The sequence below is a fragment of the Notothenia rossii genome (assembly GCF_949606895.1).
Source record: "Notothenia rossii genome assembly, chromosome: 9".
Taxonomy (NCBI): Eukaryota; Metazoa; Chordata; class Actinopteri; order Perciformes; family Nototheniidae; genus Notothenia; species Notothenia rossii.
The window spans coordinates 68975814-68999900 of record NC_136907.1 but is presented as its reverse complement, the minus strand read 5'-3'; the positions used below and the strand labels follow the sequence as shown (position 1 = coordinate 68999900).

Here is a 24087-nt window from a genome sequence, read left to right as displayed (position 1 = left end):
CAGCAAAACTAACGTGTCTACATACATGCACTCCCTTACGATAGGTTGAGGGAAAGGGGTAGCAAGTAAGAAGTAAGGAACAGAGGTGGAGAGGCACAACGTGTCTACGTACATGCACTCCCTTAGGATAGGGTGAGAGAAAAGAGTAGGAACTAAGATGTATGCGCCCCATCTATACCATGAGCGCATTGCTCCTAAAAAGTTGTTTTGGCACTGAAACCAATCAACAGTTAACAGTCGACTCGGCAGGGATCAAGGCACGTATATGCCTCTCCCTGCTTCCACCGTCTACATATACACAACTAATCCAGGCTTTGTATGAATCAAGAGTGGGAAAATCATCGTACTGTACAAAAGAATAGCTAGGGAAAATGGCTCAATAAATGGCAACAACCACTGTTAAGATGAGACCTTTATGGGTTGCTGTTAGATGAATGATGACAAGTCATACATTTGCATATTTTCAAGATCATTAAAGCTGATTTTACACAAAGTCCATTTACACAACACTGCTACTGCATATGAAAATATAAGTTGTTGAAAGCGTTCTGTGACTACTGCCTGCAATTGGATGAATTATCTCAGTGGTCTAACAATCAGTGAAACACCTCCAGCACAATGTGAATCACAAAAACAAGATGGAAATGCAGTCTGATAAGGTCCTAATGGTTTAGCTAATAGACATACATTCTGGAAAACAACAGTGAAATATACTGAACAAAGGGAAACTCATTAAACACTTGTTGAGGCTTGACATTGATCACGACCCTGTGAAACCCTTTGCAGCCATTTTGTTTAACAGAGCTGTTAAAAAGGGGGATTATTTGATGTCCTCATGCCTGTAAACAGACTTGCTGTCATTATTTCACCACCCTGGCTCATGAAATGGAAATAAAATGTGGAACTATTGATGCTGCAATCAGATACTACGTTACAACATGCAACACTTTTAAATTTTTGGAAATTATGGAGGCAAAGCTGCTCATTAAGTGCAGATTACCCAGGCTGACATCAGCATATGACACAGCTTTATTCAGATGTGAACAGGGGGTCAAATCGAGGGGAGTCATCCACTTGCTTTGCAAAATTGATGAAGGGCACCCTTAGATGAGAAAAATACATAATACTCTCGCTCCAATATATATATATATATATCCTGGTAAGTTTCAACAAATTGCCCGCAGGCAAACCGAGCGTATACTCTTTGACACCGAGCTAACCTATTTTGAGAGGATGGCAATATTGAAACATAAGGGGAAGGAGAGACCAATAGGCAAACACAATATTGTGAGTGCACAGTGAGGCAGAGAGGCAGATCTGTCTTCATTTTTAAAGTTGTCTCATGCTGTGATTGTGTCTGCGAGGGCAGACCAGGACTAAATGTTATGGTGGCTGCTTCCCTCATGGGACGAGCTGATGAAAGGGAAGTCTTGTTGGAGGTCTCGGGGCAGCAGATTCGTGACTGCGGGTTCCCTCTAACTGCGCTGGTGATGATGGAGGGCTTTTCCCATTTCCCATCAGCCAACAGCATGTTTTTATTGCCACAGAGGGCTAAGTCTGAACGGTCTGGAAACAAACAAGTTTATACACAATAACCAGGAACTATAATCACAAATAAATGGCGTACAATGTTTTATTGTATATAGGTTGTTCAATGTAATTTCCTTTATTTCATATTTTGTTCTAATCATTTGTTCTCCGTTTGTTTTCTTGGGCTTCTGTAACAGTTTAATTTGTTTTCATCTTTATGTCCATTAATGTTCTCTGATTCAAGGTTCTCAAAATACAAAGATGTGAAGCTTTTCTCTTTCTTATGCTTCATAATAAAATAAAGTATTGGGTGGATAAAGCATATTTTGAAGGAAAAATGTTCCTTACTTTCCATTTCATTTTCAAAATGAGGGGAATTCATCAGCTGGTTCATTTTAAGAGAAAAAAAAAATCATTAGTTACGGTCCTTGTGTTATAAGTTCAGTGCCAAATCTGAGAGGAGTTGCACAAAATACATTGATATGGATTTCATTGTAGTCCAGCTTCTTCTTTATATTATTACTCATCTCTCTTTTGTGAAGTTACTGATATAAGTAGTCAAATAAAGCCTCATGTCGACAGCTCATTCTGTCCTTGGGGAGTTCGTCTGTTTTGTGAGAGCTGTAGTGAATTATCTGCGTGTCAGTTTCGAGCTGTATGTGGAAGTTATAATACCGACTTCATCATTTTCTGAGTAGGCAATTATCAAGGGAGGGTGTGTTATATGTGCTTATTCTTTACCCAGTGCCTCAGGGTGTGTGTGTCAGCGCAACCCTCGAGAGTAAAAAAGAAAATTATGAAAGTCCTGATTTTAATGTCAAAACTTTAACAAAATATGTGCTTAGATCATTCCAAGACATTTCCAACACAAAATACAAATCATAGATATTCCATTGTGAGAAAATGAAATATTTTCAAGAACTAAAAAGGAATAAAGCCCCTCATCATCATCACCTCCTTCTTGTTGCTCCACCGGCTGATGACAGTGGTCTGCTGTAGCTGAAGTGAGTCCTGCTGCAAAGGTGTGTGATTGTGCACTGCAGCAGTGGGAGAGTGACTCATAGCTGTACCCGCAGACTGTCGGCCATGATGGCACACGGGTCGGGCCAAATCCCTGAGACAGAAGGGGCTGTGCATCTGTCCTTCTTGGAAACTGTTCTTCAATTTGAGATTCAACACGTTCAGGATGCCATCTCCATTCTAATCAACTGAGCACAGCAGCTACACTAATCAAATGATAATTCAGCACTAATGCCAGGGTAAACACGGCAAAGGGCATGTTTCCATTAGCTAAATTAATGGGCTCTTTTATTACATTTGCTAAACGGAAAAAAGAGGAGGAAATACATGTTTGGTTTCATTTCAACACCAAGCTGGAATTTCAATTGCAGCTTGTTATCAACGTGTGGCTACTCCAAAGATATTAATAGTGTATTTATTTATGCAACATTTTAAAGCAATAACAGATGTTGCTGTTATTTATCATTGCATGATACCGTGTTTAGCAGTTCACAAGCTTTGTTTGTGCATCAACATTTATTAATATATCATCTGGTAAGACACTTAAACCACCAGTATTCTCTCTATTCTCTATCAACTGTTTGTCAGCTTTGTAAAAAAAGCTTTGTGAATATCATATCATCATATCAATATCTGAGTGTGGGGTCAAACCTGTGGAAATCTTCTGTAACTTTATGAAACTGTCAATCCAACTGTCACACCCACTTCACACATTCGTTGGTCGTGAACTTTTCTCACAGGCTCCCTTTTTTCCTTTCTATTTCTATTTCTGATTAGTATCACTTTTCACATTTGCAACAACACTTTGAATGCCTTTGAGAAAAGACTGCCAGTTATGTTGTGTCCTCTCTCAACGACTGTGTGTGTGACAAACTTTTATTCAAGATTCAGACAGTTATGCTCGTTGAGTGTATAACAAAACTTGTTTATCTGCAATAAGCCAATCATTTATTTGGGAAACACCAATGACCAAAAACTTGTCTTAACCCTAATTCAACAAAACTAAGCCACAATATAATAGCAGCAATTGATGCTAAAATGCAAGAATCCCAAAAACTTAAAAGTAAAGAAAATGGAGGGTTTCTTGAGACTGTTCCAATTCAATTGTTTTTGAAGTGATTGTTTCAAAAGGCATATTTTTGACTGAAAATACTCTTTAAAGAGGCCCTATTACGCTTTTTGGAGTTTTCCCTTTCCTGTTGTGTATTATACAGGCAGAGGCGGACTGGCCATCGGGACATTCGAGACGAATCCCGATGGGCCGGTACCGAAGTGGGCCGGTCGGGCCACGAGGTCCACCGTTTCTGATTATTAGTCCCAGTCCGCCCCCTGTATACAGGCATATATAATTGTCTGCTAAACCTAAAATCTGAAGCTTCTGGCTAGAGGGGGTTTTAATCCCACCATTTATGTGAAAAATAAAGCACTTTTTGAACATTAAAGCATGTAAACATGTCACGGTAGAGGCACAACATAAAAATATGAACCTGAAAATGGATGTATGGCAAACAAGTAACAAGAAGGAATATTGTAAAATTGGTGGTCAGAGGCGCCAATATAAAGCATATGTTTTTATTTGCAGAAGGTGCATAGTAAAGGATGCTACCTTCACTGAACCACGCTGAAGGTCATTCGCTCACGGCTCAGCATATTTGCTGGAATCCTAAGCATCAAACAGGTCGCTGAGCTGTGGCTGACAAGAATCACTGATGAAAACTTCATAGCAGAAATCTCTGGCAGAGAAAGGGATAGCCACCAACACGGCTCATCTATTCCATGGGTGACCTGTGTGTGTGTGTGTGTGTGTGTGTGTGTGTGTGTGTGTGTGTGTGTGTGTGTGTGTGTGTGTGTGTGTGTGTGTACACTTTATGCTGAACCGCAAACAGGTTTGTTTTTTAAGATCAGTCGCAGTGTGTGTCACAAAAGACAACCCAATGCGCCGTGGAGACCGCAGTTAGGCGATATCGATACGTATCTGGACTCTGATGCTGGGATAAAACATGAAAAGGTCATAGTAGTGTGCTCCATACTGATTTAGTCAGTGATGGATCGAAGAAGCTGCACATAACAATGATTTTTTTTTATATATATCCTGGGGCACATTCATCACTCTCAATGAGAACGGCAGAAGTTACGGAAAAGAGTCGAAAGCAAAACAAAAATTAAACTACAAAATGATCAAATACCATATCACGGAATATATTGTTAGTATACTTTATAAACAGATCAGCCCTTAGGAGTTTGTACACATGTTAATACTAGCCACAAAGACAGCGTACATGAGAGAAACAGTACAGGGAGTCCTTCATCTGTATGCTAAATAAAACATAAGGGATGTTTTACACAGTTATAAAATCTCTTTTTCATCCCCGACACAGCTGTGGAATTGTTTACACTCTCATATCCGTGGGTTTTCCAACAATCCTACGTCCAATTTCAGCTAACCTTGCTCACAATTGAGTTTGGGCCTGAGGGACTCCACTAAAGCCAAGGTGTACCTCTTTTTTTTATAATTATTTTTCTTTTGTATTCGTCTGTATTTCACAGTGGATCCAGCAGGTGAATAGGCTGGCCCTTTGTGTCCTCTAGACTCTCTATTCAATAATTTCTGAAGATGTTTTTTTTCGAATTCAGAGCCAAAAGAAACGTATTGATGTTGGCCTCACTGATATATATGTATGCCTGTGTCTGGATAAGTCTGCCGGTTTGAAAACTGAAATGTTGGTGGTCCAGGAGAGAGAGCACCAATGCCATGTGTTATTCTGCTTTGATGGTATCTGTTTTCTAACCGTCTGCCTGTCTGAGATCGACACCATCACTTGGTTGCTGATGTATTCATCTAAATCAGATATTCTTATCAGCCAAGCATTTGTCATTTTCAAATTCTTATTAGACGGGTACTGGAGAGAATTCTGTCCAAAACTAATTATGATTTTCCATTAATCACAAGAAAAAACATTAGACTCAGGGCTTTTGATTACTTTTACACCCAATAACCCCAAGCTTATATGATTGCAGCACAAACAATCTTTTAATCATGCTTTATTAAGCTTGTGGATTGTGTTTCGGCTTGCATTTGGCAATGGTTACGTAGTGTTCTGGCTGACCTTGTCTCTATCACTGCCTCCAAGCCAGGCTCATCTGGCAGTGGATGAACAACTGGGGTGTCCAGAAAGCATCGGCTGCATACCACTGCAGGAGCCAAAGGGAGTGAGGCACGACTTCGCCAATTAGGAAACAAGGCAACGGAGTGTAGCAGACACACAATAAGAGTACAGCGACTCTTTTACACCTTTTATCACTAAATCTGTCCAATCAATCAATCAATCAATCAATTAAAAACAATCAGCAGATTAGTTTAAGACCCATTTTTAACCAAGCACATCGATCGTTCTTCCACATTCATTCATGAAGAAAAATGATCGGAATAGTAGAATAAAAGTCAAAGGCGCCTTTCTTCTTCATGATCACTTTTATATTTAATAATAAGGCAACTGGAATTCATTAAAGACTTGGAGTGATGGAAGTAGACTATTCATAGAACTTTTTCACAGCAGTTAAGGCAAGGTGTAAATAACATGAATAATTAAGGCTGCAATGAACAGAGGTGTGCAGAGCTCTGGCATGTCGTCATGTCTCTCATTCTCTAAGAACAGCTGAAGCTGAATAGATTCATTAGTTTTGCAGCTATCCTGACTGGAAACAGGCGGACATCTTGACCTGATGGTGGTGCAGCGTGAACAGTTGGGATCACCAATTCGTTCTTTCACTCAAAAAGAGGTGTGCAGAGTTCTGGCATGTCTTCCTGTCTCTCATTCTCTAAGAACAGCTGAAGCTGAATAGATTTTATCCATTAGTTTTGCAGCTATCCTGACTGGAAACAGGCGGACATCTTGACCTGATGGTGGTGCAGAGTGAACAGTTGGGATCACCAACTCGTTCTTTCACTCTCCAACGATCCAAAATACACACTAATTAATACAGTTTTCCTCTGACTACACTAACATTACTAATTCTAGAAAAAAAGAAAGGTTACACCCATCACACGGTCAATTCTTAGCTATAATTGGACTACACATTTAGAAGCAGAGCTAGCAATGTTGTTGATCGCAATATATCCAGATCTTTCTTCACATGTCAAGTGAGAAATGAACTAAAATATTCATTAGAGCAGCCAGACTGTCAGAATAAATGAAGAGGTTGAGATCACAGTGGTCTCTTTGATGACAATCTGAAACTATTAAGGCACCTGTGTCTTCACTATCAGAGACTTCAAGGGAAACTAAGAGCTGTGGGAGTGAATGCAGCCGTGTACAACTCTACTTGATCTCCAGCCTTATTGAAGTTTAAAGTTAAGTTGATCAAAGACCATGCAGCCCGTGGGTGAATAGAATACATACCTCTGCTAGAGGGTGTAATGGCAAGAATCTGGCGATGCAAAACACATCACATCACAGGGTTTATAGTTCAATGTATGGCATTTTAGTAGATACTGTAAGTCAGGTGATCTAGTGGGAGTACTAAATGTCATTTTAGAAAACACCATCATCTGTACATCCAAGTTCAAAAATAACACTTTTCTTTTTTAATCAGTAAAATGTAATCGGAATTGCTATTTATTAAAGTCCCTGTGACAGGCTTTGTAATTGCACTGCTTTGAAATGACGCATGAACTGAGAGGGAAAACAACTTTGCTAATAAAATAAAGTATTGCATGTCAACTATTATATTAAAATCCACACAGCTTATTTAAGAATCAAATCAGGTACATGTGACTCACACTCAATGTGCCTTCTTTAGCCTAGCACTTGCACAAGGACATGTATATTTAATATATTTGTCATTATTCATATCTGTATATTTAAATAGTTTCACCAAGTGGTAAGGTTTTGAATGTTTACTAATGCTTTCATTCTTCATTGTGTTTATAGTCTCTTTGTTAGGCTTGTGTGAACTCTTACCGGTCCTATCCTGGGTTTCATTCTTATTCTGACACGGCTTTAACACGTGAATTCACCTACAGGGATCAATACATGTTTATTATCCTATATTAAATCATATTTTATAGTGTTACGATACTGTATCAATATTTTATTACAACTATAACCTCAACTCAACCAAGTATTTAAAAATGTTTCTTTAGTTTGAGCATGTTATGTGCTCCATAGCTTCTCTTGATAATGGACTTGAACTCCCATTGTACATTTTACATTTATCTTCAATTTATATATATTTTAATCGATTCCTTGCACAATTAATGTAAATATTATCCTGCTGTATATTGTGTTACTGTTCATTTGTATGTCCACATGTATATTTTCCACATGTATATTTTTTTTACTTTTTAATGCTATTTTATTTTTATTTCACAAATATTTTGGATTGTTTATTTCTAGTGTTTTAAGATAAGATAGTACTTTATTGATCCCAATTAAGGAAATGTTTGCATTGCAGCAGCATAAAGACATGGCATTGTACAATAAAAATTCAAGACAAGAAATAAATAAGAAAGTAGAACATATACATGTTGAATTTAACAAGCTATTATACACATACATAAATATATACATAACTATATGACAGATTTCTCTTATGTACATTGCCTTGTCTTTTTATGCTGCTGCAACACAAACATTTCCCAATTTGGGATCAATAAAGTATTAATCTATATCTATCTATCTATCTATCTATCTATCTATCTATCTATCTATCTATCTATCTATCTTACCAGGAGCTGACAGGTGCTGCTTTTGAAAACTCCTCACAAACTTGAGGCCAGAGCGAGAGTAGAGCAGGAATCAGAGGGGGTTCACAGAGACATACGATGCCCGCTGAGCGGATCCAGAAACTCACTAACAGCCTTCAGCTTCCTGCTGGTCGCTGTGTGTTGTGAGGATGTCAAAGAGCAGCTCTGCTCCCTTTCATATGTTGTGTAATTAGCCATCAGTGGGCATGCATGGCTGGAGCTGATGCATCTGAATACAAGATCTGTAGGGCTTTGAAACTCAGACAGTGTTAGTGAAACATCTGAGCGAATTAGCAGGATGTTAAATCTGTAATGTTTCCGCTGTTATTTGTATATCTGCTTGTGGAAATGCCTATTTATGCAAACATCCACATTCTTCTTGTCTGTTTGCAAATAGGTTTGTTTATCGAATGGTTAAAAAAAACAAGAGAAAGTTATAAATAAATAACCCACCTCTCTCCCAGTATCTTTATCAACACTTTTGGCTGCAGGCAGACATTTATTTTTTCGATGCAGCTTCATAACCTGGGTCCTTCATTTAAAAACACCTAATGAGGCACAGAGTTATTTAAGTGGACGCTGCAGCAATGACACACACACACACACACACACACACACACACACACACACACACACACACACACACACACACACACACACACACACACACACACACACACACACACACACACACACACACACACACACACACACACACACACACACACACACACACACACACACACACACACACACACACACACACACACACACACACACACACACACACACACACACAAATACCCACACACCTCACAGCCCAGCGTGGGCCTATAAATCATGGTCTCTGCTAACATCTGGTCTTGAGGATGAGCAGAACAAGCCTACTGGGCAATTGGTGATGGGGGAGAGGGGGAGAGGAAGATGGAGAGATGGAGGCAGGCCGTTTAGCCGAGCTGCGGTCACACGTGCTTTCTTGCTAACAGACATTTTTCTCAATCTGGCCTGTCACACGCAGGAATGGTATAAGTAAGATTAATCTCTGGCGAGGGGTGCAGTTGACGTACGTGGTATTTTTGTTCATGTAATAGAAGCAGAAGCAGCTGTAATAAACAAACACACAAATGGCACATACTCTATCTAGAGTGGCTGAATGCAGAGATTGAACAACATATTTTCTTCTGCTTGATGATCAACAGGTAGGGTTAAGTGTTCTCTATTGAACCGGCAAGCTCTGCTGATCCACGATCAATTGACCTTTGCTGACAAAACATCCTGTATTTGACACAGAAATTTCCATTCACATAAAACGCATTCCATGTACCGTAGCTTGGATACAAGTGCAGTTATTGAAGGTTTGTATTTCCCTAATAAGAGTGTTTTGTGTGTAATATTATGGAAAGGCCTGACAGGCAAACACTGCTTGAAAGGATATGTTAACCTGAGTTTGCATGGTGGGCAAGTCCCCCGATAGCTGCTAATAATTAGGCGCATCTCAACATGAGACAAGTTAACGACAAAGAATAATGAGCGGGTCAGCTAACAAGTAGCCAGCAGGCCACATCCTGATTAGAAGAGGAGCCTGCGAAAGGAGCACTCACACACTAAGTGAGACATTTAGCATAATTAGATGTCCAGGGGAGAAAAGTGCTCGGACGAAGGGCTCATCGTTTTAGATCGCATCATCGTGGCATCGTATCGTGGAGGGAGGGAATAAGGCCTTTGAGCATTAGCAAAAGCTCCTTTATTAAACATGTTAATGTAATAACCTGCTGCTATTGTAGAGTGTAATGTGTCAAAGCTGCCTTTGTGTGTTTAGTTCCCTACAGTCCTGGATCTCTAGTAGTTTTCTTTGATAATCAAACCACTTCCTCTTAGGCACTACTGTCATTAAGTTTCTGTATAAAAAGACTGCAATCAGTTATTATTTCAGTGTTAATTATTCTGTCATTTATTTTTCATCAATTGATTCAAGTTTTCCTAGAAATGTATCACAAAATGATAGAAATCTGTGAGCCCTAATCTGCAAATTGTATGTGATGTCTACCTGCAATTAAAAAGCTGTTTTAATAATTATTTATTGATCTAGTAGTTTGCTGTAATTGCATACAGTTGGGTTTTTTTCCGTGCCATAGTGACATTTCAATTCTAATTGGATTGAGTCTTAAATTAAGCCTAGTTGTCTGCCTCCTCCCGCACTGTATATCATTGATCAATCTATATTTTTTTAGCTCTGATGTTTCCCAATTGAAAAAGGTCACAACTTACATATTACTGGACAATTATGTGCCAATTCATTTCAGCAAAATGGGATGAAAATGGGCGTACTATTGGACACGATTGGCTAAAAGACTCAGGAAGACTGGGTTACTCCTACTCTAACGTTAGACCAGGATAAAAGCACTCTGCTCATTGGTTGCCACCACACCTAACAGTGATGTCACAGTGTACTGACACACACCCTTGAGTACACGTCTACATCACTGCAGAAAGGTGAGAGCGCGCTCAAGGTGAAAACAGGATTCCCAGCTGGTGTTTGGAGACCAGTTGGAAAATGCATATCTCCCATCTACAAAGAGTGGTTTTCCGAACACAGCGGATAGGATATTGGACTCTCTCAAAATGACTTTCTTTGCCCAGCTACAGCAGATTTAGAAGTGGATGTGATCCAAAGGTGAAGGAAAAGTTTTCACCCAACAGAAAATAGATTTATTCTCACTTCTTGTTGTGATGCGTTATTCTCTCTGGGCATTTCCTTCTAATTTTCCAATTAGCAGATGGATTGCATTGGATTAAAAATACCAAAAAAGATGGTATCACGTGTGTGTATTGTGTACCGAAATGTTAACCGTTTTTATTTAAGACATCTGAGGGAATGATCAGCTTTGTACCCGTTAAAGCCAATTTAGGCAATGTGATGACTTTGCACAGCTTTAAATGAGAGCAGTTTCTGGATATGGCCAGGCCTAATGCTGTTATGTTGCAACAGGAAAGATAAGTTATTCTCAATTGAGTTAAGACCCATTAAATGCCTTACAAAACCAATATCACTTCTGGGTGGTTTTGTGGGAATAAATGGACTATAATTTCTTCTGAGCATTTCTTCCAGTGGTAGTTATAAGAGCTGCGCTGAATGTTTAAGATTTCATGAAGATGTCGAACTTACTTTGATTTGATGGACTATACAAGCTGTAATAGTGAGGTTTTTCTTACTCTAAGAAATGTTTTCTATATGTAAACTACAATCAGCTGAGAATAGAATAAATTCATGAAATCTAAAGGAATTACCCTAATATAAAAAGTCATATGTACCGAGGGATTCACTATTACATCGAAGAGACAGCTATGTACGAGGGGGGTTGTAATTTGCCTTGAGTTTGTTGTTTGTTATTTTTGCACTCATTCAATTTTTGGTGACATCTGCACTTTTTACCCCGCCCCTTCCTCGAGTTATGAGTCATCCCGAGCAAAATCCCTGCATTACAAAACAATTAGATCAGAAGCCTCCGGTAATGCAGCAGGGATCCACAGCTCCCTACCTACTGCCGCGGTGAGGAGGGGGGAGGGGTGTGGGGAGGGGGGAGGGGTGTGAGGAGGGGAGGGGAGGGGCGACGGATCTGAGAGGAGGGAGGACTGCAAGAGCAGGACTATGACTCACAGACCAACACTGCCACTTAAGATACAAAAAGTTATCTTTCATGCTTAAGTAATTAGCGTTCTACCTCGTGTCTCTTTATGTTGATCGGATTAGCTTTGACGTAAATGTTTGCGTTATGAAAGGTTTATGATAATAAGTCCATTAAGGGATATAACCACATTTTCACTTAGTGTTGTATCCTGGTTCATCGTACTCTCTCTCTCTGCCTGTTTTTGTGCATCTTCTGATACTCAATAATTTGATGCATCAAAGGGTATCTAATATGAATCACCGGTGTGTTCTAATCGAAAATGTTGCTAATACATTTCCCTGGTGGATCTCTTCAGAAAGCCTCTTAAAATCATTGACAGATAATGAAGCTCATTAGTGCGGCTTGGTATTCTGTCCATTTCCCCCTCTGCAGCTTACTTAGTCTTGAAAAGCAACACTAACAAGCAGCTGCAGGTCTCATGGAAGACTTGTTTTTTCTTTGTGTAGAAAACATCAAACTGGAGCTTAGCCGCTGAACAGAAGGATCACAAGAACTGGTTGTTGATCATCCAATGGAGTTTATTAGTCTTATCACTATTTAGATTAATGTGTTTTTCAAACTGATGCCATGGATTAAACATTGCAGAAATGCAAGAAAGTTATTCTATTAGGCTATTTTGTAGATCAACTTTATCTAGACAACATGTGATAAGAGTTTAATCTGTAATAGAGTGGTGCAGGAATAAGTCTTAAAACCCAGATATGAGTGTTACCACTTACTGGTACATACAATACATCAGTAATAGAGTGGTGCAGTCATAACGTATTTTTGTAGGCGAACCCAGAATTAACAAGACAACCAACAGAGGTTTATGATTCTTAACATTCTTTTGTTCGTCAGGATAATCTCTACGTATTAACCAAACAGTGTTTGGTTAACAGTGTTTGGTTAACACGTCTAAAAGTTCTAATGCAATTGACGTTAAGGTATAAACTAATTAAATCACAACCTCCTGGCTGTGCGTCCCCACTGCTAAGCTTAGACTTCGGCATGATTACATTGAGTAGTTTATTTAGTCACTTGTGAGAAACTGCCATTTTTATAATACATTAAAGCTTCGGACATTCATGAGTAGGATCATTACTGACGTATTTTATGTAGTGCAACAGAATTGTGAAAATCACGTAAGTTTAGACCTTAATTGAGGCTTCTAACCGCAAACACGTTCGAAAACCATTGACTTTGAGACTGGAAGTGGTAAAATACTACTTACTGCATCACTCTATAACTCCATGTGCCAAAAGAAACAGCAACTGTGCTAACAATTGACTTAATGACACTACTGTAGTCCGTTTAATACAAAATGTTTTTACTTCTGGCAATTGCATTTACGGTGTTAATATATGGAGATGATCCACCATACCAAAGGTGCAGGTATCATAAACCTGTGATGCCACAGACCTTATTTTCAGCAACAATCTAACTTCGAAGGAAGTCAGCCTTCAAAAACACGTCATCACCGCACCATTCTATAGCACACAATAAAATAACAGTTCTCACACTCCGACACATTGATGAGTCTGATCTATTTACATTTGTCAAACCGGGGGAGAAATATAAATTATCTGACTCACCATGCATAAATGAATTGAGGAAGTCACGATGGCTGATTCTACCCTCAAATGACTACTACCGATCTGTCTGATGATCATAAAGGACCAGAACAGATTGAAAACATCTAAAGGCAGAAATGGTAAGAATGAAGAGGTGTATCATATGTGAAAGACATTTTGATTCAATCGAACATGTATGCCACAAGTGTAGTTTATGTCTTGTCAGCTGGAAGCTAATGACTTCCTGCGGTGTTGTGCGCTGATGAAGGTCAGTGTATATGGAGTTCCAGTGGTGAGCAGGTGTGAAAGCTAATGAAATCTCAAAAGACACCCTGATTAAATATTATATTTTAAAAAAAAACGTTTTATCTGGCCTGTGCTATGTCCTTGTTCCTTTAACTCAGTGTCCTGTGATTTTGTTAAACAGAACCACCAATATCATATGTTTTATGTCTCTAATATCACATTTTCATTACGCAGATGTAATATGGATCTCCTGTCATATCGGTGCATTAGGCCATCCAAATTTGCCATACCTAGAGAAGCATTATTTTGAATGGTCAATCACTCCACCATAATTACATTTTGGCCAATATTGTCCCCCAGCTTGAAACTGGGCATTTGTCTGTGGTAATATTATAAAAACAATCCTATGGCAGCGGAAATTGAGTTTATGTCAATGTCGTTTTTTGTGAAAGAGAAAGGCGGTAACAGAATCTATCCCATAATTTAATTCAGTTTTCATCTCGTAGTTAAGATAATGTTATATCATATAATAGTTAACCAATATCTATAGACACTGAGAAGCTCCACAAGCTAATATCTGCTCATTACTCTGGTTTTGTGTCTGCCATGTTTTCCCGTCTTGTGTGAAACTTAAATGTTGTCTTTGAGTTAACTCTTCCTTTGTGTCTGTCTTTCCACACACACACCAACTCACAACAGTGTACCGAAGCTGTCAGTGAAACCGTCATTTAATTGCCTTTTACATTTTAAAACTATTACCGAGGTGTTAAGGTATATAGGAGGAAGAACACATGAAGTACTAAACCTATTTATAGTGTTTCTGCAGATGTGGGTGTAGAGCGACAGGCATGCACAGTGCAGCTTCCTTTAATGGTATATGAGCCATGTAAGAGTGGGAGTGAGTTATTAATATCAGGGTTCGGTAAATTTGATTGCGGAAACATGCTCATAACTTGCCTCGATACCATGGTCAGGGTCAAGCAATGGGCGGTGTGTTTATATAGTTAAAAGGTCAAGTTCTCACAGCTTTAAATGATTGTGTGAAATAACACCAGATAAATATGGTGGTGTAAAGTTTGACGAGTAAAACTTCAAGAAAGCATGAACATTTTAATTATGAGTCACAGTGGTTTCTATTGCCAGGCATAAGACGAGTTGTTAATCAAATCTGTTGCCTGAGGTGACTGGTTCATGTTTTTTAATTAGAACCAAAGTTAGTTTTTCTCTGCAACAGTTAGTCACTGGTTTATGTGATTTGGTACAAAAACAAGCCATTCAGTTTAAATCTCACTGACAGATATTTGTATGTGTTGCGTGGAGTGTTTTTAGGGTTTCCTATATATACCTTCCTCCAGTAACTTGTCTATAGGAATACCATTTGAATGTCATCTACAACGTCAAACAGGAGAGCTTATACGACACCATTATGACAGCTGGTTGGGTGAATATATTTATGAGTCATTTAAAATAAATGCAAGTGTTTATGGAAAAAGAGATGAAACACCAGTCAAACAAAAAAGGACGACAGAAATAGACCAATTTTTTTAAACACAGATATGTATGCAAATCCATACAGCTGAAGCGAGGCCGTGCAATTTTCTCCCATGTTGAGGGAAAAGAGGATGGAGGGAAAAGAGGATGAGGACATTGCAAAATGCAAAAGCTTTCCTCAAAAGATTTGCCAGAATCCCCATCTTTATCTGCAAGTCATCTCCCGCGGAAATCAAAGAATCTCACTTGGATTTATCTCAAGCGATGCAAGCGTCTTCATGTGAAATGCATTTTTTTTTTTTGTACACTGGAGCTTTGCCAACAACAAACGGCTTCTGGGGTAACCGTGAAAGTCTGGCTCCCCTGAGCTACAGATGTGTATGTATTGGATAATGAGGATTCAGGGGAGTGGAGGAGAGCCTTGTAGATCTATTTATAGCTCCAATAAATCCTGTTTTTAGACACCAATTGTTGAGCATCTTTGATAAAAGAATCCTGCATTCCTGCTTCTATTCTATTCATACATCTCAAAAGGACAGAGGGAGGCTTCCTCTCCGGGAGATGTAACGCTCTGTCTAGGTAGTCTTGATGCAAATGGGAGCCGGATGGAGAATGAATGAATTATTTTATTAATTACTGCCTTTAATTTATTCTGCATAAAAACACATGATTATCATCTTGAGCAAAAGATACAGGGTGTTTCTCAATGTCAAGGAAGGATCCTTCAGAGCCACTATTTCAAGGATACGTCATCGAATCCCGCCGAAGGACGGTTCCAATGTCCCTGATCCTTGGAATTCTACCGAGGAGTCCTTCGTTGCGGGATATTTCGAGGATGCACATGTGTATCCTCGGCGGTCTTAAAAGCCCCACAATGCTTTGCGCACGGACCAATTTCCCAAATCTTTGGCGGAAAACGGCTGAATCCAGACATTTAAATGTAAGTATGTTCAGTGGCGTAGTAAATGGGCACATGACTTGTGTTTAAAGTTTATAGTCCGTTTGAGTTTTGCCCGTGTGAACGCAAACCGAACCTTCTGAAAAATGAAACAATGGAACAAACTGTTGTCTCGTGCGCACCTGAAAAGCGGACTATTAGGTGTGAATGAGAACTTGGAGCGTTTTGCACCTAAATAAATAATTTAACTTTGTTTTGACTTTGCCTCTTTTGTAGATATTTGTGGTTTATGTTACTATGTGCACTAATATGTGTAAGAAAGGTTTGCAGACATCAAGTATGATATATGAATGCACATTTTATTATTGATTGATGATGGTGATTTTATGATTTTCTGGCTGCTTATCCTCCAGGACTTTTTCAAGGCTGCAAACAGAAGGAGAACGTTTTATGTTAGTTTAGTGGTTCTGTCCTAGAGAGATGATCATTTTACAAAATACAGTTACTCAAGTAGGAAGGCCTACCCTACATCTTCGATCTTTGCAAATTAGTTATGAGTCTTCAAACCAATCACGCTCAATTTAAGGCGGGGCCTCTCATATGACGCACACCTGCACACTTTTCTAGCCTGTTCCATTCTTCGTTCTCAAAATGCCAGGAAGGATTCTTGCCTAGCCTCTGAAGGACCTGACTCGGAAGACATGTCCTACCAAGGAAGCGTCCTCGACATTGAGAAACACCCACAGTCCGCCTAGATGTTACTCTACTTCCTGTCTGCTTTGATTAAAATCCTACCCTGTGTTTATATTTTTTATGTAGTAGATTGGTCATTTCTAAATTATTCTGTTTATTTTATATTGTGCATTTTCTAGGATATCTTTGTAGTGCTCTTAATGTCTTTCATTTTTGTAAAGCACTGTGAATTGCCTTGTGTTGAAAGGTGCTATATAAATAAACTTGCCTGTGTTGCATATATTTTGGTTTTTATTATATTTTATTCTACATTGAACTCATGTGCAATACCTTATCGACAGAGTATGTCTAATCTACCCTAATTTAATATAGAAGACAGTTTCATTTCTCACACAGGTCAAGGCCCTGGCCTCTGCAGGACATGCTCTCTGCCGGCGACCCGCTGTGAAGACAGCTTCATTTGCTGCTGCTAATTTACCATTCTGCATCAAAGAGAAAACACCACGACCGCTGCAGGTCCATCCACCGAGAACACCCACACACGTGTCTATTAAACTAATGTCTGAGCCAAGAACGGGACTCATTAGTGGGACCAATAGTGTGCTCCTCACTAATGCTGATTTTCACATCTCTCTCTCTCTTTGATGAATCTGCGCTGTTATTCTTCCTGACACTTCAATCCCGTAATTGTGATCCCTGAAGGTAACGAGAATGATATTAGAGTGACAAACATGATATTTCCCTCTGTCTATCAGCCAGGTGAGATAATGGAGAGTAATGGGCAACTACCTGTGTAACTTATTGACTTTTGAATTAACGTTAATAAATCTGATTAAAAGTTAAAGTGAGCTGCATATGAACTCCCAGGAAAAGCGGCGTTCATCCTTTGAGGCGCCACACAAGAGAGCGCTTTAATCACTAACGCTCAATGGAGAACAATTTAGAGATGCCTATAGAAGTTATGTGCACAAGGCTGCAGTCACAGGAGGATCTATATCAATTAGAGGCTCCGTCACCTCCCTCGCCTGGTCAGTATTGACATAAATATTAGAGAACCTAAAGGGCTCTCAGTATACTTTGCCCTTACAAAACACTTGTTGCATCCTTTAAGAAAATCTAAAGATGTTTGTTTAATAAGTCACTCGAACAACAGGTCAGGCAGGGGGAAGAAGAAACTGAAATAGTTTGCAAAGGTTTTCGAAGTGACCCCACAGGCAGGGGCGCCGTAAGCAGGTGAAAAGTTAGGACGATGCTAAGGGCCCGTGACTCACAGGGGCCCAAACACTTTTAGAACATTAAGAAAAAAATGTTTAAGTAACCAATGTGATATCTTTTCATGGGGCCCAAAATCCCTGGCGGCGCCCCTGCCCACAGGAAATCAGGTACTCGCTCTGGCACTTATGCTAAGCTACTAGAGATACTATCCATGCTGGGTTTCCCTGACAGAGAGCTGAAGAATCTTTTCTATACCTTCCCTGAAGCAAAACTAAGAAATCAACAGGAGCAAGGTGACTGTCATGATTTCCCAAACATTTCCTGCCTTGGGAACCACCATCAGTTACTGTTTTGCTCTCAACAAGGTCAAAATAAATATAAAACAATCCACAGGGTTTCCACAGCGGTCCGTTGACTGCTGTAAAGATTTTCCTTAGGCTCGTTGATTGAAAGTATACTTGTTTTACTGTATAATGGACCTTAAGATGATTCCTAAAGCTTAGCCACACTTAAGTCTTTAAGACCTAACAAGATCCGTACTGCCAAATATGAGACTCGAACCAAGATCAGACGTTATATTTTATGACGGCAGGCTACATCCAACTTTGTCCGTAGTCAGAGTAAAATAAGATCCAATCCAAAATGTTAATCCCAAACAACAGCCTGTTGAGCTACAGTAGCAACTCTGGAGGTAATAGTGTGACAGGAACCATAATAAAGAGCTTTAATCAGGAACGATACAGGATACCAGTCCAGGTTTAACCTTTATTACTATGTCTATTAGAGAAAAAACACTTAAGCAAGGTCTACAGAGCAAAGAGAAAAAACAACAGCCTGGTTCAGACTTTAAAAAGAAGCACTGATTTTTCTACGTACATATGCCAGTTCAATCAGGAGAGACGTGATGTATGGAATACATGTTTATTATCGGGTCACATTATATAAATGAAACATAATGATGACAGATTATAACAGTGAATAAAATCGTGTTTGGCGATTAGGCCCAGGTTTTGTAGGATATCATTCGGGAAGGGAAAGAACCGTTTCCGATTAACCCCCCCGGGTCTCGACACTGGTGGTGGTGATAAGTGGTTAGGTCCGGTTGGAAGGGAGAAGGTTAAGCTTGGCCCTGAGTTGGAAGCAGGAGGCGAAGGGGTGGAGGAGGGTTGCGCGTTGACACCTGGAAGACAGCTGATGGAAAAGGGGAGAGCATATATAGAGGGATTAACAGGTGCGATAATTAGGCTTGTGGATGGAGGGAAGTGATAGGCTAGCTTGAGGAGTGGCGCTCCCTATCAATTAGTGAAGGGAGCGAGTATTGCCATGACGTGCAATACGAAGTGATAGGTCTTCCTGCCTGAACTTGCGCTGAGCTTCATTAGAATGCACACCTCAGGCATGACTTTGAAAAGGCTGGTTATTGCGCTCAAAAGCCTGAAAACTAAACATGAAGTGAATTTAGCCAAAGTGTCAGTCATAAATAATTACATTAGCACAAAGCTAGCGCACAACATTCCTGTGGAACAAATGCTTAACAAGTTTCTTATTCTGCTTATTTACAGGTTTTGCAGTTTTCCTGGATCGGTGAGACAACACGCACTCAATGTTTCAATGTTCATACCTCTGCATTATGTACTATTTATTTCTAGGATAATATAAAGCATTGTTAATATATTATAAATGTTTAAATATGTATTATTGGGTTGTTTAGTACTGCAAGCAACTAGTCCATGATCATTTTGTGACACCCAATCTTCCCCTTTCTTGAATTCAACAAGTTAGTTATTTGTTAATTGCAATCAACTCACAATGATAAGAGTCATACATCAAAAGGTTATAACATTTCCGTAGCTTTTTTCAACTTAATTCAATTTCGGCGCATTTCTCGTTTTCACACACTCTAAAAGCTTCTCTCATTCACAAAGAAAAGTGTTACTGGATGCTGATCTTTAAATACCACATGTTGTCTTTCAGGCTGAGTATTGTGCAACCCTTCACCTCCCCTATCTCAACCATCCTCTTCAGATTGTCTCTGCAGGTCCTTTATTTATAGATCTGCATTTTATTAAAATGCCATGCTGAAACTTCCTGAAACACCTTCTATTAGCGTTAAATGAAGATGATTTATACAGTATATAGTGATACATGTTGTGAACATTTTTTGTAAATGTCATCACTTCTAACTCAACCAGGACGGGTGCAACTTAAGAAGCGGCACACCTAAAAAGAAATGTATTATTGGGTTGTTTAGTACTGCAAGGAACTAGTAATCCATGATCACCCAATCTTCCCCTTTCTTAAATTCAACAAGTTAGTTATTTGTTAATTGCAATCAACTCACAACGATAAGAGTAATACATCAAAAAGTGTCACTGACATCTAATAATAATAATAATACATTTTATTTCAAAGCGCTTTTCCAGGTGCTCAAAGACGCTTTACAGTGGTTTGATAAAACATGATAAAATAGAATAAAAAATAGAAATAAATATTAAAACAGCAACACAGCATAATTCACAAATTAAAAGCCAGTCTGAAGAGGTGTGTTTTGGTCAGTGTTTTTATTTCCTAATGTGATTGAAACTATTTGTCACGCGATGCTCTGAATCCTTGCCGGCTAGAGTAAATAAACTAAAACTGGTCTTCTGAGCATCTCCCTCCCTCTCAGTATGGGCAGCTCCTTTTGAAAAGCATGTCTTGTGAGAAATATGTTTTTCTATTAATATTCAGTGGATGCCAGTACCAGAGTGACTAGCTGACACTTTGAGATTATCATATGTTGCTGTGTGAATATTTTGTATTTATAGATGAATATACAGTACCATGTGAGGTGTGGCTCCCAAAGAGAAGTGTTAATGAACGTCATGTTTCCATATTTTCACAAGGCTTGAATCTAGTTCATTGAAAAAACATATATACCTCGTTTTATATATTGTAGGAAAAATAAATCAAGTGTTGTTCATTTTGTTTTAATTTCCTGCGCATTTTCATGACTGCCTCCAGTAAAATAACCGTCTTTCTTTTTGTTTGTAACCTTGCATCATATAAAAGCAATAGCTGGGAGACTTGCCAACTGTTTTAACACTTGTTGTTCTACACGGCTTCATAGGTTTTTCAAAAAGTTCAGCAGGTCAGCGTTATCTGTAGCTTTAATATATGTTTACTTGAAGGTTAACATACTAGCAGTGAAGAAAAAGATCAAAACCAAGCTGAGAACAAAGGTTTTAAAATATGTTATAACATTTTAGATTTTTCTTCAAAAAGAATAGTCATGCCTTTAGCAAGTGCTGACATCTTTGAGCAAGTTTTGTTTAAATACTAAACCTCCTGAAAGCCTCCTGTGCACTTCCTCCAGTCGGTCTAATTAAACGCCTAGAGATTAGTGGCTCCGATGGGATTGAAAACTGTAACACTGGTAATATTTCATCAAAGCATCAACAAATGCCCACACAGAAACATAAATAGCCTCCATGAGCATCATGGGCGAATGTGGGAAAATCCTTTCCTGCTCTCCCTCAGGTTTCACATTGGCGGAAAGACAATATAGAGAAGAAAAATGCTATTTCATGGCACTTTGAATGAGGGTTTTGTTTACATTTCACCGTGTCAACAAGTGGGCTCCACTGAAGGTTTTTCAGGAACAGAATGTTCTTTATGAATCATATTTTTGGCATTCTTCATTTTCTGAATCAACTTTTCTTTTAAAGTTGTTACACTGTTGTAACCACATTGCATTCTGAATGTTGTCTGTATATATTTTGTTAACCAGATAGAAAGCATTGAGATAAAACTGACCTGGCCAAGAAGGCAGCAACGTTACACATTATTACACATAACACAGACATGTAAAGTACAGAGAACACAACTAAGTAAACAAAAGACAAAAAGCAGTCACTACATTGTGCACATAGGACAGTAAGAAAGGTACACTACTTATTACTGCAAGAGCAGCTGGTGGTAAGGACTTCAGACAACTTCAATTTAAAACATGCTATTGAGACAAGTGCCCTCAGTTTGAGGCTTGATTGAAGGTCATTCCAAGGACCATAATACAAAAAAGAATATGTGTGTGTTTTAAAAACTTCATCAGTTTGCAGTTATACTTTATGCACGTCTTACATACCGTTTGTCTGCCCTAAATGCAAGACATTTTCCTGAGGACCTTATGGGCTCTAATCTAAAAGAAAAAGTGCTTCAGACACTTTAGAAATAAATTCTGTAGCTAGTCTAAAACATTTACATAAAACTGTAAAGAAAGGCAGAATTCATTTTCATGCCTCTGGGCTATACAGCATTTAAGATAGTCTTCTTTTCTGGGCCAAGTAGAGGGAGTGCAGCTATTAGAAACCAGAGTTCAGATGGACTCGGATGGTTATTAATGGAAGAACCAGGAAGAGCTCAGCCTCGGAGGATGAGTCACACTGGGCCCTTCCCCAGGGGCCATCGCCAGGTAGGGCTTTATTACCAAGTCTTCCAGTGGTTGGGTGGGATCTAAAGAGCTGCCACAAGCTGTGCATTTTAAGGATTTGCTGCGTCTGATGCTCCTGCTTCTCAACTACTCATGTTCAACCCGCCAATAGCTTGTTTGCACAAGAGGCGTCGTTATAAATAAACATGTCTGGTGGAGGAGGCTAGAATCGAAGATAAAGAGGATACAGTGGGAAAAAGAACACGGAAGAAATTGAAGGTCGGCTATTTCAGTGGTTTTGTCCAAGAAAATGTAAATTAGGAGGAAGTAAAAAGCTGAAAAAAATATGTCTTGTCTTTTTATGGGAACATTGATTCAAGATTTGCATTTTATTGTCAGTTCCTGTAAAGTTATTAATATGTATTGTTTTCTAAATGAAGACATTAATTCAGATGAGTCTTTCATTGAGGGGAAAACAGAGCTGGCTTCAAGGACAAAAACATCTCTCAGATTCAGCCTCCTGAGAAAATACAACAAAGATTAAATTATATTATAAAAGATATTGCTACCAAAGAAATGCAATTCAGTCTGGGACATGTCAGAATACAAAAACTATAGGTTACTTACGTAACCCCAGTTCTCAGAGTAACATGAAGTGAGATGTTGTCACTATGGGATGCGCCTCAAAGCGTATGTAAACAGAAGCATCAATCTCATTACGCCAATCCTAATTGGTTGGTGATCTTGACTTCTACGTCAGGGAATCCACCCACTATAAGTAGTTTGCGCTACGATGCAGCGTCATTCAAAATAAGCACCTCTTCTCGCTTCGCCTTAGCAAGAAGGGCCATCTGGTGAGACATCTCACTTCATGTTACTCTGAGAACTGGGGTTACGTAAGTAACCTATAGTTCTCATTCATAACACTCCGTTCGATGTCTCACTATGGGATATTGAAACTCCCGTATTGCTAGACATGCTTATCTCGATAATCACCAAAACAACCAGAACTTAACAGGTAGAACCCTGTCTCAACACGGGGCCTAGCACTGCGCGGGCCACACTTGGAGCAGAGACATCTAGCCTCTAAAAGCAGACAAAAGTGAGCGGTGAGGACCAGCTCGCTGCTGCAAAAATGTCTTGGATGGAAACACCCTTGAACAAAGCCCAGGATGTAGCCAGACCACGAGTAGAATGAGCACGCAGGCCCGTTGGTGCCTGCAGACCCTGACTCGTATAAGCCAGAGCAATCGCTTCCACAATCCAGTGGGAGAGCCGTTGCCTGGTAACGGCCTTGCCCTTCTGAGGGTTAGCCCAGGATATAAAGAGTTGGTCATTGCAACAAACGTAAAGCACAAACTGGACACAGCAAATTCGGCCGCTGTTCCTCGGAGGAACACAGCGGCGGAGGAAATGCCACAATGTCAATGGGGGTACATGAGCCAACCACCTTAGGTACAAAGGCAGGGTTGGGCTTCAGCAACACTCTCGTTTGCCCCGGGGCAAACTGAGTGCATGAAGGATGTACAGAGAGCGCATGAATGTCACTGACTCACTTGGCAGATGCCAGAGCCAGTAACAGCACTGTCTTCAGTGAC

At 39.4% G+C, this 24087-nt stretch overlaps 1 long non-coding RNA gene across 2 annotated transcripts in view; it reads right to left on the bottom strand.

Annotated features, from left to right (window-relative positions):
* The window catches only part of LOC307020516, a 125838-nt gene that overhangs the window by 42895 nt on the left and 58856 nt on the right, over positions 1-24087 (bottom strand). Inside the window, exon 3 of one of the 2 annotated variants that reach the window (XR_013802907.1) lies at positions 19048-19272. The exons of the other annotated variant lie outside the window; for it this stretch is intronic. This is a non-coding gene — a long non-coding RNA (uncharacterized lncRNA). Of the gene's footprint in view, positions 1-19047; positions 19273-24087 lie in introns of those variants that run through there. 2 annotated transcript variants of the gene reach the window in all.